Source organism: Giraffa tippelskirchi, chromosome 9, assembly GCF_054371585.1.
Source record: "Giraffa tippelskirchi isolate mGirTip1 chromosome 9, T2T-mGirTip1v1.2.pri, whole genome shotgun sequence".
Classification (NCBI taxonomy): domain Eukaryota; kingdom Metazoa; phylum Chordata; class Mammalia; order Artiodactyla; family Giraffidae; genus Giraffa; species Giraffa tippelskirchi.
The window spans coordinates 64,878,149-64,898,453 of NC_137283.1; positions in this window are offsets into that span (position 1 = coordinate 64,878,149).

A 20,305-nucleotide genomic window follows, 5' to 3' on the forward strand; every position below is an offset into this window, starting at 1 on the left:
CCCTCTGGATTGCCTTCGGGGATGTGACACCATTTTACCAATAGGAATCCTTCCAGCCCATGAGCTCAGCTTATTTTCCATCGGATCATGTGGATATCATCTTCTTTCCTCCATCTCTTGCAGTTTTCTGAGACCGGGTCCTTCCCTCCTGGGTTAGATGGACTCCTGGGTATTTCCTCCTAGTGTAAGTCATTGTCAATGGGGTTGATACTTTCCTTCTCATTCTAAGAGTTTGTGGTGAGCATTGGAAATGCAAACGATTTTCCCCCCTTCCTCTCTGTCCATCTCTCTGAGCCACCAGGTAGAACAGGCGTAGTCAGGGTCACACGGGGCTCAGGGAGTGCAGCTAGACTGTGTTTCTCAGGCCCTCAGTGCTGGGCATCATTCGGTATACTCTCCATGAACCTTCCTTGGTCTGGTGTCCCTTCAGACCTCTCCCTAGTTTTAATAACCTTGCTTGTGTTCTTTGTCTCTTTGGAGACACATCCTTTATCAGCTGTGTGTTTGCAAGTATTTGTCTGCCAGTGTGTGACGTATCCTTTGCTTTTTCTCGTAAGGTCTTTACCAGAGTGGAGACCTTTGATTTTGCACAGTCCACAGTATTGCCTTTTTGTGCATTGCCTTTCTGTATTGTTTCTGAAGACTCCAAGCTCATGTCTAGCCTCTGCTCGATTTTCTGCTGGATTTGTGAGATGTTTGGCATGGAAAATATGTCTCAGAAAAATTTGAAACGAATTTGGTGTAAGGTGTCAAGTTTCCATCCTCATTCATGTCATCCCCTCTGGTTTTCAATTCATCGCTCCTGAACTCCTTTGGAGACCTTGTGGGAAGTTTGGTTGCCTTTCAGTTTGAATTTCTGCTCTTGAATAGATTCACCCAGTTCTGCCAGCAGGGACACGGTAAAGGGTGAGTGAGGGGCAGCCTGCCCTCCCAGCACTGACCACACTGTGTGGTGAGTGTTGCTCTCCCCTCTGGGAGCCCCAGGCCACAGGCATCCCAGTGAGTAGCCAGCTCTGTTCGCAGCTGAAAGGAGTTAGTCTCTCAGGAGCCTCTGTGAGGTTGCCTTTGGGTCTCCCAGGGTGGGAGTTTACAGTGACAGGACCCATTGCACTGCAAGTGAAGTGAGAACCCATATGACATCCGCCACTGCTCCTAAAGAGATGCACCTGAGGCCCCTTGAAGGTCCCGCACAGAGAGCTCTTTAGTGGACATGCTGGAAACTCTGTTTCCTCGTGGGCTGCCCAGGGCAGGCTCTCACCAGTCCAGACACAGACCACGGTGATGACCGGCTCTGCTCTCTCCAAAGGGTTTTCATTGGTGTGTACCCTCATCTGAGCAGTCAGGCCATGTGTACTGCCTCTCCTTGCAACTTCTAGGCCAGGGCTCCTAGGCTAGAACTCTCAGGTCTAACTTGCAGAACTAGGCTACACGGGCCAAGTGCATTGCCTGTCCTCGCAACTTCACAGCTCTCTTCTCTTCTTTACTGCACATTGATTTTCAAGAGTGTGTTTGGGCCACAAGGATGTTGGGTCTTTCTCTAGCCTTATCTCATGAAGTTGAGACAACCTCATTGTTTCTGGTTGTTCCTGTGCTCTGTTTTTCCCATTCTCTTTCCTGGCTTCTTTTGGTGACTTTGTTTGTGCCTGAGGAAGAGCTCAGCATTTCTCTTCTGCCTGAGACATCACACAACAGTAATGCCCACCTGGAGATTAGTTGCCAAAAGGGCCTCGTTTTGCAGATGACATCTTGAAATCACCTGCACTGCCGTTTCTGATACACAAAGGCTGCCCTAAAGGAAATAAAAAACAAGTCCCAAGTCTAGTCTTAAAATATGTGGGCTGTCTAATGAAACCACCTTTTCTATGATTTCATTGATAGGCATTAACTGGAGACATCCAGAATATGGGAAGACACTGAGATATGAGAGAATTAAAGGTTGTCAGGGGCAAGGGAGGAACAGGGAGTGCTTGAAGTGAATACAGGATTTGCAGGGGGTGAGGGAGGGTTGGTTGTGGAGAATGAAAGAGTCCCAAACTAGAAAGTGGTGATGGTTGCAGAGGATTGTGAAGGTCCTTAATGCTCCAGAAGTGTACCACCTAACATCAACTTTATTGATTAAAAATGTAAGGGAAAAATACACAAATCTGTGACAAACAAAATATAAATCAAGAAAATAAAATACAGAGAACCTGAATGAAAAGAAGCTCAGGGGAAGCGAATTCAATCTCCACTGGGTAGAAAGTGAGTTGATGGCATCCACGGGTGGCAGAGAGGGATGGAGGATGCAAAGCCAAACCCTCCCCTGGACACGGTGTTTCCAGAAATGGAAATTTGGAAAGGGCTCTGGGTCTCTGTCCAGAGCAGGGGTCCATTCTCCTTGCAGAGGTGGGTCAATCATCGTGGGCATCTGGGTCTTGGGCAGAAGCCAGGGCAGGCTCTCCCTTCAGAGGTGTTCTCTTATCCCCTGACTCAGGTTCTCCTGCCAAAATCCGAGCACGGGCAGGCAGAAGCGAACATGGAGGTGGAGGTGGAGGTTCTCCCCCGGGGATTGGAGCATTGGTGCCTGGGCCTGAGGGTCCTGCTTGCACAGAGATCTCATCCTCCCAGTGTGCTGGCCAATACCCAGTTGGCCTGGTGTCTATGGGAAGGCATGTCTCAGGTCTCGATCTCCTCTCAGTGGATCCCTGAGTCCTGGACATGTAGCAACCACCTCTGTAGAGACAGGGCTGGGAAGTGGAGCCTGGTTGAACCTGGGGGCTGGTGCTGGAGCTGTGAGAGAAGAAAAGGTTACCCACAGGCCTGCCTTTGCCCTTTGCCTCTCTGGAGACAATTCTACCCTGAGCTTTTGAGACAATTCTCAGTTTAGGAAGTCACAATAGGATGTCGTCCTGCCTGCAGTCCACCAAGCAGAAGGTCTGAGGCCAGCCTTTGCTCCAGGTCCAGCACCAGCTTTGGGGGACTCCTCCTGTGTAGCTCAGGACTCCTTCCCCACACACTCACATGCACCAGCACCTCCTCACCTCTGTGCTCACCGTGCTGGGCTCCTGGTCCTCCTGCTGCCTCAGAGGCAGAGGTTCTCAGTGCTCTGGGTCGGACCCGGGTGTGCTGAGCTCCGTGGCAGCCTGAGACTGGGCCGCCGGGTGTGTCTTGGGTGGTGAAGGGGCAGCAGGCGTTCCCTGCTTCCTCTTCATTCCCAGTTGGGCTGAACCCTCTGTGGGCTCGCTCACCTGGAGGCGGCACTAGGCCTCAAGGGCGGGGGGTGGTGCTCCGACCCCTCCCTCGGGGAGGTGGATGGGGTGTCCCTCTCATCGGCCATATCCAGTGGGAAGTTCTGCAATGACAGTGACCATCAGCCAGCCCTGCTTGGAGTGTTCTGAGCTGGGCCTGGTCAGTATGGCTGTTGCTTCTGCCTACTCAAACTTTTGCTCCCAGAACGAACAGAGACGTGTTTCTGCTCAGATACCTACCCGGGAGAATGGAGACCCACCTGAGGGTGTGAGGTCAGCCTGGGCGGCTGCTGTTGCCTGCCCTGTCCTCATCCCACCCAGCCTGCTCTCCCCTGTGATGTGGATACAACCGGCCCACAGACTTCTGACCCCACATCCGCCTCGGTTTGCTTGAGGCAGACACACCCCAAGAAACCCCCATCCACACACACAGGCAAAGGACCGAGTGTTTCCGGGTGGCATGGGAGAGGTGGCCTGGCCCGGCCTGGGGCTCCCTGCGTTACCTTTCTGTTTCTCTGGGCAAAGGGCCAGAGGCCTCTCGGCGGGGGCCCTGAGCCAGCGTCCACAGGGTTCCCACACACTCTGCCTGTGAGCTCTCCTGAGGCCCCGGCCTCTGGGCAGGGGCAAACAGCAGAACATCTTGGCAGCAAGTGATCTGGCTGGGGTTCCTCTCCACTCTGAAGGCCTGGATACCTGTGTTCCGTGTTCTGTTGTTTTATGTTGCCAGGAAGTGACATCATTTCCTGGGGTTTGTGCTGAGGTCCCTTCCCCAAAGCTCCCCAGGAAATCTCTTGGTTTCTGACTGCTGAACCCCCCCCCCCGAGGCCATGTGCAGGCACAGAGACGCCCACACAGCCCACCCTACATCCTTGGGTAGCCCTGGATGCAGCCAGGGCCTGAGCTCGGAGGACCCCGCTGCTCTCAGACCAGACCCCTTTTTCTCATAAGTGATGTGGCCCTGGACAAGCATATGCCCCTCAGGGTTTCCCCAGTCTCTCCATCTGCAGAGTGTGGATCACTCTCCCATCTGCCTCCTAGGTCTGTCGGCCTATGATCACCTCCGTGCCTTTCAACCTTGGGCTGATATGTCTCGGAGCTTGTGCACTGAGACTTCCAAAAGAAGAATTCGATATAGGGCTGACATACCACCGAATGGGGCAGAACATGGCCTGGATGGGTTCTGGACCTAGGAAAAGGCAGTCGTCTCGCCTTCCTGATATTTCAAGATCCCACCCCACCCCCACACTGTGGGAGATCTTGAGGTAAGATTCAGACCTCTCCCCTCCAATATAGAACAACCTTCGTCACCCTCCTGTTCCACTGAGATTCTGGCTCAAGTGTCCCACCTCAGTCTCTAGGGGAGATCAAGGCTTCCCCTATGGTGCCTCCCAGGCTTCTCTCTTTTACTCTCATCCCCTTGGGTCATTTCCCCCCTTGCAGGGTGAATGGGCCTCTCATTGTTTCAAACCTTGAGATTGATTCATGCAAATTCTGTGAAATCTTATCATTTATTTCCTCTCTCCTTTTTCAGTCTCTCTCTCTAGATGTGTCTGTTTCTTATCCTTTCTAAATTCAGTCTATGAATTTTTCCCTCTCTCTCTGTCTCTCTTGTGTATGCATGCCTATGAATATATGTATGCATGTCTATTGTTAGCCTAGGTTTAAGTTTTAGGTTTTAGTTTTCAGTGAGATAAAGGATTGGGATTGGAGTCGCTGTGAGGGGAAGGGATAGGGGTGATGCTCTTGTTTCTGGTTCACTGAGTGATGTGAGTTCTTAGTCTCTTTTTCATATGAACCCCTCCTCATAGACACCACTTGCAAATAGTCTCTCATATTCAGTTTGCTACCTTTTAATTTGTGAATGCTTAGCTTTTTTTTGTTGCAAAGCTGTTCAATTGCATAGAAGCCCCTGGTGTTCTTTGGTTTTCTGTTTCCCTTACTTGAAGAGACCCATTTTTGCTTCCCACACCAAATGTTAAGGAGCCTAAGGCACATGCTTATTTCAAGGAGTTTCAAACCTCCCTTGTGGCTCATCCGGTAAAGAGTCCACCTGCAAGGCGGGAGACCTGGGTTCGATTCCCGGGTTGGGAAATCCCCTGGAGAAGGGAAAAGCTACCCGCTCCAGTATTCTGGCCTGGAGAATCCAGTGGCCTGTATAGTCCATAGGGTTGCAAAAAGTCAGACAAAACTGAGCGACTTTCACTTTCACTCAGAACTTCTAGCTTTGGGTTGACGTGTTTCACTGATTTTGTGGTGCTATGAGAACAAAAGGCAATGTGATTCTTCAGATGCAGCCATCCAGTTTTGCCATGGCCCTTTGTTGAAGAGGCTTTTGTGTTCCCTTTTGCATATACTCCCCTCCTTTGTAGTGGGTGAATTGACCATAGAAGCTTGGGTTTATTTCTTGGACTCTCAACTCTGTTGTATGGATCTGGATGCGTGTGTATGTTTGTGTGCCCAACACCACACTGTCCAGATGATCCTAGTGTAGCAGTCTAGTTGGCTATCAGGCATCCTGGTAGACCCATATCAGGCCTTCTTTCCTTAGACTGTACAGACAATATAGGCTCCTTTGTGTTTTCATACCCATTTTGGAGTTCCTTGGTTTAGTGCCCTGTGAACATTGCATGGCAACTTGAGAGGAAGAGCACGGACCCTCTGGATTGCCTTCGGGGATGTGACACCATTTTACCAATAGGAATCCTTCCAGCCCATGAGCTCAGCTTATTTTCCATCGGATCATGTGGATATCATCTTCTTTCATCCATCTCTTGCAGTTTTCTGAGACCGGGTCCTTCCCTCCTGGGTTAGATGGACTCCTGGGTATTTCCTCCTAGTGTAAGTCATTGTCAATGGGGTTGATACTTTCCTTCTCATTCTAAGAGTTTGTGGTGAGCATTGGAAATGCAAACGATTTTCCCCCCTTCCTCTCTGTCCATCTCTCTGAGCCACCAGGTAGAACAGGCGTAGTCAGGGTCACACGGGGCTCAGGGAGTGCAGCTAGACTGTGTTTCTCAGGCCCTCAGTGCTGGGCATCATTCGGTATACTCTCCATGAACCTTCCTTGGTCTGGTGTCCCTTCAGCCCTCTCCCTAGTTTTAATAACCTTGCTTGTGTTCTTTGTCTCTTTGGAGACACATCCTTTATCAGCTGTGTGTTTGCAAGTATTTGTCTGCCAGTGTGTGACGTATCCTTTGCTTTTTCTAGTAAGGTCTTTACCAGAGTGGAGACCTTTGATTTTGCACAGTCCACAGTATTGCCTTTTTGTGCATTGCCTTTCTGTATTGTTTCTGAAGACTCCAAGCTCATGTCTAGCCTCTGCTCGATTTTCTGCTGGATTTGTGAGATGTTTGGCATGGAAAATATGTCTCAGAAAAATTTGAAACGAATTTGGTGTAAGGTGTCAAGTTTCCATCCTCATTCATGTCATCCCCTCTGGTTTTCAATTCATCGCTCCTGAACTCCTTTGGAGACCTTGTGGGAAGTTTGGTTGCCTTTCAGTTTGAATTTCTGCTCTTGAATAGATTCACCCAGTTCTGCCAGCAGGGACACGGTAAAGGGTGAGTGAGGGGCAGCCTGCCCTCCCAGCACTGACCACACTGTGTGGTGAGTGTTGCTCTCCCCTCTGGGAGCCCCAGGCCACAGGCATCCCAGTGAGTAGCCAGCTCTGTTCGCAGCTGAAAGGAGTTAGTCTCTCAGGAGCCTCTGTGAGGTTGCCTTTGGGTCTCCCAGGGTGGGAGTTTACAGTGACAGGACCCATTGCACTGCAAGTGAAGTGAGAACCCATATGACATCCGCCACTGCTCCTAAAGAGATGCACCTGAGGCCCCTTGAAGGTCCCGCACAGAGAGCTCTTTAGTGGACATGCTGGAAACTCTGTTTCCTCGTGGGCTGCCCAGGGCAGGCTCTCACCAGTCCAGACACAGACCACGGTGATGACCGGCTCTGCTCTCTCCAAAGGGTTTTCATTGGTGTGTACCCTCATCTGAGCAGTCAGGCCATGTGTACTGCCTCTCCTTGCAACTTCTAGGCCAGGGCTCCTAGGCTAGAACTCTCGGGTCTAACTTGTAGAACTAGGCTACACTGGCCAAGTGCATTGCCTGTCCTCGCAACTTCACAGCTTTCTTCTCTTCTTTACTGCACATTGATTTTCAAGAGTGTGTTTGGGCCACAAGGATGTTGGGTCTTTCTCTAGCCTTATCTCATGAAGTTGAGACAACCTCATTGTTTCTGGTTGTTCCTGTGCTCTGTTTTTCCCATTCTCTTTCCTGGCTTCTTTTTGTGACTTTGTTTGTGCCTGAGGAAGAGCTCAGCATTTCTCTTCTGCCTGAGACATCACACAACAGTGATGCCCACCTGGAGATTAGTTGCCAAAAGGGCCTCATTTTGCAGATGACATCTTGAAATCACCTGCACTGCCGTTTCTGATACACAAAGGCCGCCCTAAAGGAAATAAAAAACAAGTCCCAAGTCTAGTCTTAAAATATGTGGGCTGTCTAATGAAACCACCTTTTCTATGATTTCATTGATAGGCATTAAATGGAGACATCCAGAATATGGGAAGACACTGAGATATGAGAGAATTAAAGGTTGTCAGGGGCAAGGGAGGAACAGGGAGTGCTTGAGGTGAATACAGGATTTGCAGGGGGTGAGGGAGGGTTGGTTGTGGAGAATGAAAGAGTCCCAAACTAGAAAGTGGTGATGGTTGCAGAGGATTGTGAAGGTCCTTAATGCTCCAGAAGGGTACCACCTAACATCAATTTTATTGATTAAAAATGCGAGGGAAAAATACACAAATCTGTGACAAACAAAATAGAAATCAAGAAAATAAAATACAGAAAAACGGAATGAAAAGAAGCTCAGGGGAAGCGAATTCAATCTCCACTGGGTAGAAAGTGAGTTGATGGCATCCACGGGTGGCAGAGAGGGATGGAGGATGCAAAGGCAAACCCTCCCCTGGACACGGTGTTTCCAGAAATGGAAATTTGGAAAGGGCTCTGGGTCTCTGTCCAGAGCAGGGGTCCATTCTCCTTGCAGAGGTGGGTCAATCATCGTGGGCATCTGGGTCTTGGGCAGAAGCCAGGGCAGGCTCTCCCTTCAGAGGTGTTCTCTTATCCCCGGACTCAGGTTCTCCTGCCAAAATCCGAGCACGGGCAGGCAGAAGCGAACATGTAGGTGGAGGTGGAGGTGGAGGTTCTCCCCCGGGGATTGGAGCATTGGTGCCTGGGCCTGAAGGTCCTGCTTGCACAGAGATCTGATCTTCCCAGTGTGCTGGCCAATACCCAGTTGGCCTGGTGTCTATGGGAAGGCATGTCTCAGGTCTCGATCTCCTCTCAGTGGATCCCTGAGTCCTGGACATGTAGCAACCACCTCTGTAGAGACAGGGCTGGGAAGTGGAGCCTGGTTGAACCTGGGGGCTGGTGCTGGAGCTGTGAGAGAAGAAAAGGTTACCCACAGGCCTGCCTTTGCCCTTTGCCTCTCTGGAGACAATTCTACCCTGAGCTTTTGAGACAATTCTCAGTGTAGGAAGTCACAATAGGATGTCGTCCTGCCTGCAGTCCACCAAGCAGAAGGGCTGAGGCCAGCTTTGCTCCAGGTCCAGCACCAGCTTTGGGGGACTCGTCCTGTGTAGCTCAGGACTCCTTCCCCACACACTCACATGCACCAGCACCTCCTCACCTCTGTGCTCACCGTGCTGGGCTCCTGGTCCTCCTGCTGCCTCAGAGGCAGAGGTTCTCAGTGCTCTGGGTCGGACCCGGGTGTGCTGAGCTCCGTGGCAGCCTGAGACTGGGCCGCCGGGTGTGTCTTGGGTGGTGAAGGGGCAGCAGGCCTTCCCTGCTTCCTCTTCATTCCCAGTTGGGCTGAACCCTCTGTGGGCTCGCTCACCTGGAGGCTGCACTAGGCCTCAAGGGCGGGGGGTGGTGCTCCGACCCCTCCCTCGGGGAGGTGGATGGGGTGTCCCTCTCATCGGCCATATCCAGTGGGAAGTTCTGCAATGACAGTGACCATCAGCCAGCCCTGCTTGGAGTGTTCTGAGCTGGGCCTGGTCAGTATGGCTGTTGCTTCTGCCTACTCAAACTTTTGCTCCCAGAACGAACAGAGACGTGTGTCTGCTCAGATACCTACCCGGGAGAATGGAGACCCACCTGAGGGTGTGAGGTCAGCCTGGGCGGCTGCTGTTGCCTGCCCTGTCCTCATCCCACCCAGCCTGCTCTCCCCTGGGATGTGGATACAACCGGCCCACAGACTTCTGACCCCACATCCGCCTCGGTTTGCTTGAGGCAGACACACCCCAAGAAACCCCCATCCACACACACAGGCAAAGGACCGAGTGTTTCCGGGTGGCATGGGAGAGGTGGCCTGGCCCGGCCTGGGGCTCCCTGCGTTACCTTTCTGTTTCTCTGGGCAAAGGGCCAGAGGCCTCTCGGCGGGGGCCCTGAGCCAGCGTCCACAGGGTTCCCACACACTCTGCCTGTGAGCTCTCCTGAGGCCCCGGCCTCTGGGCAGGGGCAAACAGCAGAACATCTTGGCAGCAAGTGATCTGGCTGGGGTTCCTCTCCACTCTGAAGGCCTGGATACCTGTGTTCCGTGTTCTGTTGTTTTATGTTGCCAGGAAGTGACATCATTTCCTGGGGTTTGTGCTGAGGTCCCTTCCCCAAAGCTCCCCAGGAAATCTCTTGGTTTCTGACTGCTGAACCCCCCCCCCCCGAGGCCATGTGCAGGCACAGAGACGCCCACACAGCCCACCCTACATCCTTGGGTAGCCCTGGATGCAGCCAGGGCCTGAGCTCGGAGGACCCCGCTGCTCTCAGACCAGACCCCTTTTTCTCATAAGTGATGTGGCCCTGGACAAGCATATGCCCCTCAGGGTTTCCCCAGTCTCTCCATCTGCAGAGTGTGGATCACTCTCCCATCTGCCTCCTAGGTCTGTCGGCCTATGATCACCTCCGTGCCTTTCAACCTTGGGCTGATATGTCTCGGAGCTTGTGCACTGAGACTTCCAAAAGAAGAATTCAATATAGGGCTGACATACCACCGAATGGGGCAGAACATAGCCTGGATGGGTTCTGGACCTAGGAAAAGGCAGTCGTCTCGCCTTCCTGATATTTCAAGATCCCACCACCACCCCTCCACCCCACACTGTGGGAGATCTTGAGGTAAGATTCAGACCTCTCCCCTCCAATATAGAACAACTTTCGTCACCCTCCTGTTCCACTAAGATTCTGGCTCAAGCGTCCCACCTCAGTCTCTAGGGGAGATCAAGGCTTCCCCTATGATGCCTCCCAGGCTTCTCTCTTTTACTCTCATCCCCTTGGGTCATTTCCCCCCTTGCAGTGTGAATGGGCCTCTCATTGTTTCAAACCTTGAGATGGATTCATGCAAATTCTGTGAAATCTTATCATTTCCTCTCTCCTTTTTCAGTCTCTCTCTCTAGATGTGTCTGTTTCTTATCCTTTCTAAATTCAGTCTATGAATTTTCCCCTCTCTCTCTGTCTCTCTTGTGTATGCATGCCTATGAATATATGTATGCATGTCTATTGTTAGCCTAGGTTTAAGTTTTAGGTTTTAGTTTTCAGTGAGATAAAGGATTGGGATTGGAGTTGCTGTGAGGGGAAGGGATAGGGCTGATGCTCTTGTTTCTGGTTCACTGAGTGATGTGAGTTCTTAGTCTCTTTTTCATATGAACCCCTCCTCATAGACACCACTTGCAAATAGTCTCTCATATTCAGGTTGCTACCTTTTAATTTGTGAATGATTAGCTTTTTTTTGTTGCAAAGCTGTTCAATTGCATAGAAGCCCCTGGTGTTCTTTGGTTTCCTGTTTCCCTTACTTGAAGAGACCCATTTTTGCTTCCCACACCAAATGTTAAGGAGCCTAAGGCACATGCTTATTTCAAGGAGTTTCAAACCTCCCTTGTGGCTCATCCGGTAAAGAGTCCACCTGCAAGGCGGGAGACCTGGGTTCGATTCCCGGGTCGGGAAATCCCCTGGAGAAGGGAAAAGCTACCCGCTCCAGTATTCTGGCCTGGAGAATCCCATGGCCTGTATAGTCCATGGGGTTGCAAAAAGTCAGACAAAACTGAGCGACTTTCACTTTCACTCAGAACTTCTAGCTTTGGGTTGACGTGTTTCACTGATTTTGTGGTGCTATGAGAACAAAAGGCAATGTGATTCTTCAGATGCAGCCATCCAGTTTTGCCATGGCCCTTTCTTGAAGAGGCTTTTGTGTTCCCATTTGCATATTCTCCCCTCCTTTGTAGTAGGTGAATTGACCATAGAAGCTTGGGTTTATTTCTTGGACTCTCATCTCTGTTGTATGGATCTGGATGCGTGTGTATGTTTGTGTGCCCAACACCACACTGTCCAGATGATCCTAGTGTAGCAGTCTAGTTGGCTATCAGGCATCCTGGTAGACCCATATCAGGCCTTCTTTCCTTAGACTGTACAGACAATATAGGCTCCTTTGTGTTTTCATACCCATTTTGGAGTTCCTTGGTTTAGTGCCCTGAGAACATTGCTTGGCAACTTGAGAGGAAGAGCACGGACCCTCTGGATTGCCTTCGGGGATGTGACATCATTTTACCAATAGGAATCCTTCCAGTCCATGAGCTCAGCTTATTTTCCATCGGATCATGTGGATATCATCTTCTTTCATCCATCTCTTGCAGTTTTCTGAGACCGGGTCCTTCCCTCCTGGGTTAGATGGACTCCTGGGTATTTCCTCCTAGTGTATGTCATTGTCAATGGGGTTGATACTTACCTTCTCATTCTAAGAGTTTGTGGTGAGCATTGGAAATGCAAACGATTTTCCCCCCTTCCTCTCTGTCCATCTCTCTGAGCCACCAGGTAGAACAGGCGTAGTCAGGGTCACACGGGGCTCAGGGAGTGCAGCTAGACTGTGTTTCTCAGGCCCTCAGTGCTGGGCATCATTCGGTATACTCTCCATGAACCTTCCTTGGTCTGGTGTCCCTTCAGACCTCTCCCTAGTTTTAATAACCTTGCTTGTGTTCTTTGTCTCTTTGGAGACACATCCTTTATCAGCTGTGTGTTTACAAGTATTTGTCTGCCAGTGTGTGACGTATCCTTTGCTTTTTTTCGTAAGGTCTTTACCAGAGTGGAGACCTTTGATTTTGCACAGTCCACAGTATTGCCTTTTTGTGCATTGCCTTTCTGTATTGTTTCTGAAGACTCCAAGCTCATGTCTAGCCTCTGCTCGATTTTCTGCTGGGTTTGTGAGATGTTTGGCATGGAAAATATGTCTCAGAAAAATTTGAAACGAATTTGGTGTAAGGTGTCAAGTTTCCATCCTCATTCATGTCATCCCCTCTGGTTTTCAATTCATCGCTCCTGAACTCCTTTGGAGACCTTGTGGGAAGTTTGGTTGCCTTTCAGTTTGAATTTCTGCTCTTGAATAGATTCACCCAGTTCTGCCAGCAGGGACACGGTAAAGGGTGAGTGAGGGGCAGCCTGCCCTCCCAGCACTGACCACACTGTGTGGTGAGTGTTGCTCTTCCCCTCTGGGAGCCCCAGGCCACAGGCATCCCAGTGAGTAGCCAGCTCTGTTCGCAGCTGAAAGGAGTTAGTCTCTCAGGAGCCTCTGTGAGGTTGCCTTTGGGTCTCCCAGGGTGGGAGTTTACAGTGACAGGACCCATTGCACTGCAAGTGAAGTGAGAACCCATATGACATCCGCCACTGCTCCTAAAGAGATGCACCTGAGGCCCCTTGAAGGTCCTGCACAGAGAGCTCTTTAGTGGACATGCTGGAAACTCTGTTTCCTCGTGGGCTGCCCAGGGCAGGCTCTCACCAGTCCAGACACAGACCACGGTGATGACCGGCTCTGCTCTCTCCAAAGGGTTTTCATTGGTGTGTATCCTCATCTGAGCAGTCAGGCCATGTGTACTGCCTCTCCTTGCAACTTCTAGGCCAGGGCTCCTAGGCTAGAACTCTCAGGTCTAACTTGTAGAACTAGGCTACACTGGCCAAGTGCATTGCCTGTCCTCGCAACTTCACAGCTCTCTTCTCTTCTTTACTGCACATTGATTTTCAAGAGTGTGTTTGGGCCACAAGGACGTTGGGTCTTTCTCTAGCCTTATCTCATGAAGTTGAGACAACCTCATTGTTTCTGGTTGTTCCTGTGCTCTGTTTTTCCCATTCTCTTTCCTGGCTTCTTTTTGTGACTTTGTTTGTGCCTGAGGAAGAGCTCAGCATTTTTCTTCTGCCTGAGACATCACACAACAGTGATGCCCACCTGGAGATTAGTTGCCAAAAGGGCCTCATTTTGCAGATGACATCTTGAAATCACCTGCACTGCCGTTTCTGATACACAAAGGCCGCCCTAAAGGAAATAAAAAACAAGTCCCAAGTCTAGTCTTAAAATATGTGGGCTGTCTAATGAAACCACCTTTTCTATGATTTCATTGATAGGCATTAACTGGAGACATCCAGAATATGGGAAGACACTGAGATATGAGAGAATTAAAGGTTGTCAGGGGCAAGGGAGGAACAGGGAGTGCTTGAGGTGAATACAGGATTTGCAGAGGGTGAGGGAGGGTTGGTTGTGGAGAATGAAAGAGTCCCAAACTAGAAAGTGGTGATGGTTGCAGAGGATTGTGAAGGTCCTTAATGCTCCAGAAGGGTACCACCTAACATCAATTTTATTGATTAAAAATGTGAGGGAAAAATACACAAATCTGTGACAAACAAAATAGAAATCAAGAAAATAAAATACAGAAAAACGGAATGAAAAGAAGCTCAGGGGAAGCGAATTCAATCTCCACTGGGTAGAAAGTGAGTTGATGGCATCCACGGGTGGCAGAGAGGGATGGAGGATGCAAAGGCAAACCCTCCCCTGGACACGGTGTTTCCAGAAATGGAAATTTGGAAAGGGCTCTGGGTCTCTGTCCAGAGCAGGGGTCCATTCTCCTTGCAGAGGTGGGTCAATCATCGTGGGCATCTGGGTCTTGGGCAGAAGCCAGGGCAGGCTCTCCCTTCAGAGGTGTTCTCTTATCCCCGGACTCAGGTTCTCCTGCCAAAATCCGAGCACGGGCAGGCAGAAGCGAACATGTAGGTGGAGGTGGAGGTGGAGGTTCTCCCCCGGGGATTGGAGCATTGGTGCCTGGGCCTGAAGGTCCTGCTTGCACAGAGATCTGATCTTCCCAGTGTGCTGGCCAATACCCAGTTGGCCTGGTGTCTATGGGAAGGCATGTCTCAGGTCTCGATCTCCTCTCAGTGGATCCCTGAGTCCTGGACATGTAGCAACCACCTCTGTAGAGACAGGGCTGGGAAGTGGAGCCTGGTTGAACCTGGGGGCTGGTGCTGGAGCTGTGAGAGAAGAAAAGGTTACCCACAGGCCTGCCTTTGCCCTTTGCCTCTCTGGAGACAATTCTACCCTGAGCTTTTGAGACAATTCTCAGTGTAGGAAGTCACAATAGGATGTCGTCCTGCCTGCAGTCCACCAAGCAGAAGGGCTGAGGCCAGCTTTGCTCCAGGTCCAGCACCAGCTTTGGGGGACTCGTCCTGTGTAGCTCAGGACTCCTTCCCCACACACTCACATGCACCAGCACCTCCTCACCTCTGTGCTCACCGTGCTGGGCTCCTGGTCCTCCTGCTGCCTCAGAGGCAGAGGTTCTCAGTGCTCTGGGTCGGACCCGGGTGTGCTGAGCTCCGTGGCAGCCTGAGACTGGGCCGCCGGGTGTGTCTTGGGTGGTGAAGGGGCAGCAGGCCTTCCCTGCTTCCTCTTCATTCCCAGTTGGGCTGAACCCTCTGTGGGCTCGCTCACCTGGAGGCTGCACTAGGCCTCAAGGGCGGGGGGTGGTGCTCCGACCCCTCCCTCGGGGAGGTGGATGGGGTGTCCCTCTCATCGGCCATATCCAGTGGGAAGTTCTGCAATGACAGTGACCATCAGCCAGCCCTGCTTGGAGTGTTCTGAGCTGGGCCTGGTCAGTATGGCTGTTGCTTCTGCCTACTCAAACTTTTGCTCCCAGAACGAACAGAGACGTGTGTCTGCTCAGATACCTACCCGGGAGAATGGAGACCCACCTGAGGGTGTGAGGTCAGCCTGGGCGGCTGCTGTTGCCTGCCCTGTCCTCATCCCACCCAGCCTGCTCTCCCCTGGGATGTGGATACAACCGGCCCACAGACTTCTGACCCCACATCCGCCTCGGTTTGCTTGAGGCAGACACACCCCAAGAAACCCCCATCCACACACACAGGCAAAGGACCGAGTGTTTCCGGGTGGCATGGGAGAGGTGGCCTGGCCCGGCCTGGGGCTCCCTGCGTTACCTTTCTGTTTCTCTGGGCAAAGGGCCAGAGGCCTCTCGGCGGGGGCCCTGAGCCAGCGTCCACAGGGTTCCCACACACTCTGCCTGGGAGCTCTCCTGAGGCCCCGGCCTCTGGGCAGGGGCAAACAGCAGAACATCTTGGCAGCAAGTGATCTGGCTGGGGTTCCTCTCCACTCTGAAGGCCTGGATACCTGTGTTCCGTGTTCTGTTGTTTTATGTTGCCAGGAAGTGACATCATTTCCTGGGGTTTGTGCTGAGGTCCCTTCCCCAAAGCTCCCCAGGAAATCTCTTGGTTTCTGACTGCTGAACCCCCCCCCCCCGAGGCCATGTGCAGGCACAGAGACGCCCACACAGCCCACCCTACATCCTTGGGTAGCCCTGGATGCAGCCAGGGCCTGAGCTCGGAGGACCCCGCTGCTCTCAGACCAGACCCCTTTTTCTCATAAGTGATGTGGCCCTGGACAAGCATATGCCCCTCAGGGTTTCCCCAGTCTCTCCATCTGCAGAGTGTGGATCACTCTCCCATCTGCCTCCTAGGTCTGTCGGCCTATGATCACCTCCGTGCCTTTCAACCTTGGGCTGATATGTCTCGGAGCTTGTGCACTGAGACTTCCAAAAGAAGAATTCAATATAGGGCTGACATACCACCGAATGGGGCAGAACATAGCCTGGATGGGTTCTGGACCTAGGAAAAGGCAGTCGTCTCGCCTTCCTGATATTTCAAGATCCCACCACCACCCCTCCACCCCACACTGTGGGAGATCTTGAGGTAAGATTCAGACCTCTCCCCTCCAATATAGAACAACTTTCGTCACCCTCCTGTTCCACTGAGATTCTGGCTCAAGCGTCCCACCTCAGTCTCTAGGGGAGATCAAGGCTTCCCCTATGATGCCTCCCAGGCTTCTCTCTTTTACTCTCATCCCCTTGGGTCATTTCCCCCCTTGCAGTGTGAATGGGCCTCTCATTGTTTCAAACCTTGAGATGGATTCATGCAAATTCTGTGAAATCTTATCATTTCCTCTCTCCTTTTTCAGTCTCTCTCTCTAGATGTGTCTGTTTCTTATCCTTTCTAAATTCAGTCTATGAATTTTCCCCTCTCTCTCTGTCTCTCTTGTGTATGCATGCCTATGAATATATGTATGCATGTCTATTGTTAGCCTAGGTTTAAGTTTTAGGTTTTAGTTTTCAGTGAGATAAAGGATTGGGATTGGAGTTGCTGTGAGGGGAAGGGATAGGGGTGATGCTCTTGTTTCTGGTTCACTGAGTGATGTGAGTTCTTAGTCTCTTTTTCATATGAACCCCTCCTCATAGACACCACTTGCAAATAGTCTCTCATATTCAGGTTGCTACCTTTTAATTTGTGAATGATTAGCTTTTTTTTGTTGCAAAGCTGTTCAATTGCATAGAAGCCCCTGGTGTTCTTTGGTTTCCTGTTTCCCTTACTTGAAGAGACCCATTTTTGCTTCCCACACCAAATGTTAAGGAGCCTAAGGCACATGCTTATTTCAAGGAGTTTCAAACCTCCCTTGTGGCTCATCCGCTAAAGAGTCCACCTGCAAGGCGGGAGACCTGGGTTCGATTCCCGGGTCGGGAAATCCCCTGGAGAAGGGAAAAGCTACCCGCTCCAGTATTCTGGCCTGGAGAATCCCATGGCCTGTATAGTCCATGGGGTTGCAAAAAGTCAGACAAAACTGAGCGACTTTCACTTTCACTCAGAACTTCTAGCTTTGGGTTGACGTGTTTCACTGATTTTGTGGTGCTATGAGAACAAAAGGCAATGTGATTCTTCAGATGCAGCCATCCAGTTTTGCCATGGCCCTTTCTTGAAGAGGCTTTTGTGTTCCCATTTGCATATTCTCCCCTCCTTTGTAGTAGGTGAATTGACCATAGAAGCTTGGGTTTATTTCTTGGACTCTCATCTCTGTTGTATGGATCTGGATGCGTGTGTATGTTTGTGTGCCCAACACCACACTGTCCAGATGATCCTAGTGTAGCAGTCTAGTTGGCTATCAGGCATCCTGGTAGACCCATATCAGGCCTTCTTTCCTTAGACTGTACAGACAATATAGGCTCCTTTGTGTTTTCATACCCATTTTGGAGTTCCTTGGTTTAGTGCCCTGAGAACATTGCTTGGCAACTTGAGAGGAAGAGCACGGACCCTCTGGATTGCCTTCGGGGATGTGACATCATTTTACCAATAGGAATCCTTCCAATCCATGAGCTCAGCTTATTTTCCATCGGATCATGTGGATATCATCTTCTTTCATCCATCTCTTGCAGTTTTCTGAGACCGGGTCCTTCCCTCCTGGGTTAGATGGACTCCTGGGTATTTCCTCCTAGTGTATGTCATTGTCAATGGGGTTGATACTTACCTTCTCATTCTAAGAGTTTGTGGTGAGCATTGGAAATGCAAACGATTTTCCCCCCTTCCTCTCTGTCCATCTCTCTGAGCCACCAGGTAGAACAGGCGTAGTCAGGGTCACACGGGGCTCAGGGAGTGCAGCTAGACTGTGTTTCTCAGGCCCTCAGTGCTGGGCATCATTCGGTATACTCTCCATGAACCTTCCTTGGTCTGGTGTCCCTTCAGACCTCTCCCTAGTTTTAATAACCTTGCTTGTGTTCTTTGTCTCTTTGGAGACACATCCTTTATCAGCTGTGTGTTTACAAGTATTTGTCTGCCAGTGTGTGACGTATCCTTTGCTTTTTTTCGTAAGGTCTTTACCAGAGTGGAGACCTTTGATTTTGCACAGTCCACAGTATTGCCTTTTTGTGCATTGCCTTTCTGTATTGTTTCTGAAGACTCCAAGCTCATGTCTAGCCTCTGCTCGATTTTCTGCTGGGTTTGTGAGATGTTTGGCATGGAAAATATGTCTCAGAAAAATTTGAAACGAATTTGGTGTAAGGTGTCAAGTTTCCATCCTCATTCATGTCATCCCCTCTGGTTTTCAATTCATCGCTCCTGAACTCCTTTGGAGACCTTGTGGGAAGTTTGGTTGCCTTTCAGTTTGAATTTCTGCTCTTGAATAGATTCACCCAGTTCTGCCAGCAGGGACACGGTAAAGGGTGAGTGAGGGGCAGCCTGCCCTCCCAGCACTGACCACACTGTGTGGTGAGTGTTGCTCTTCCCCTCTGGGAGCCCCAGGCCACAGGCATCCCAGTGAGTAGCCAGCTCTGTTCGCAGCTGAAAGGAGTTAGTCTCTCAGGAGCCTCTGTGAGGTTGCCTTTGGGTCTCCCAGGGTGGGAGTTTACAGTGACAGGACCCATTGCACTGCAAGTGAAGTGAGAACCCATATGACATCCGCCACTGCTCCTAAAGAGATGCACCTGAGGCCCCTTGAAGGTCCTGCACAGAGAGCTCTTTAGTGGACATGCTGGAAACTCTGTTTCCTCGTGGGCTGCCCAGGGCAGGCTCTCACCAGTCCAGACACAGACCACGGTGATGACCGGCTCTGCTCTCTCCAAAGGGTTTTCATTGGTGTGTATCCTCATCTGAGCAGTCAGGCCATGTGTACTGCCTCTCCTTGCAACTTCTAGGCCAGGGCTCCTAGGCTAGAACTCTCAGGTCTAACTTGTAGAACTAGGCTACACTGGCCAAGTGCATTGCCTGTCCTCGCAACTTCACAGCTCTCTTCTCTTCTTTACTGCACATTGATTTTCAAGAGTGTGTTTGGGCCACAAGGACGTTGGGTCTTTCTCTAGCCTTATCTCATGAAGTTGAGACAACCTCATTGTTTCTGGTTGTTCCTGTGCTCTGTTTTTCCCATTCTCTTTCCTGGCTTCTTTTTGTGACTTTGTTTGTGCCTGAGGAAGAGCTCAGCATTTCTCTTCTGCCTGAGACATCACACAACAGTGATGCCCACCTGGAGATTAGTTGCCAAAAGGGCCTCATTTTGCAGATGACATCTTGAAATCACCTGCACTGCCGTTTCTGATACACAAAGGCCGCCCTAAAGGAAATAAAAAACAAGTCCCAAGTCTAGTCTTAAAATATGTGGGCTGTCTAATGAAACCACCTTTTCTATGATTTCATTGATAGGCATTAACTGGAGACATCCAGAATATGGGAAGACACTGAGATATGAGAGAATTAAAGGTTGTCAGGGGCAAGGGAGGAACAGGGAGTGCTTGAGGTGAATACAGGATTTGCAGGGGGTGAGGGAGGGTTGGTTGTGGAGAATGAAAGAGTCCCAAACTAGAAAGTGGTGATGGTTGCAGAGGATTGTGAAGGTCCTTAATGCTCCAGAAGGGTACCACCTAACATCAATTTTATTGATTAAAAATGCGAGGGAAAAATACACAAATCTGTGACAAACAAAATAGAAATCAAGAAAATAAAATACAGAAAAACTGAATGAAAAGAAGCTCAGGGGAAGCGAATTCAATCTCCACTGGGTAGAAAGTGAGTTGATGGCATCCACGGGTGGCAGAGAGGGATGGAGGATGCAAAGGCAAACCCTCCCCTGGACACGGTGTTTCCAGAAATGGAAATTTGGAAAGGGCTCTGGGTCTCTGTCCAGAGCAGGGGTCCATTCTCCTTGCAGAGGTGGGTCAATCATCGTGGGCATCTGGGTCTTGGGCAGAAGCCAGGGCAGGCTCTCCCTTCAGAGGTGTTCCCTTATCCCCGGACTCAGGTTCTCCTGCCAAAATCCGAGCACGGGCAGGCAGAAGCGAACATGTAGGTGGAGGTGGAGGTGGAGGTTCTCCCCCGGGGATTGGAACATTGGTGCCTGGGCCTGAAGGTCCTGCTTGCACAGAGATCTGATCTTCCCAGTGTGCTGGCCAATACCCAGTTGGCCTG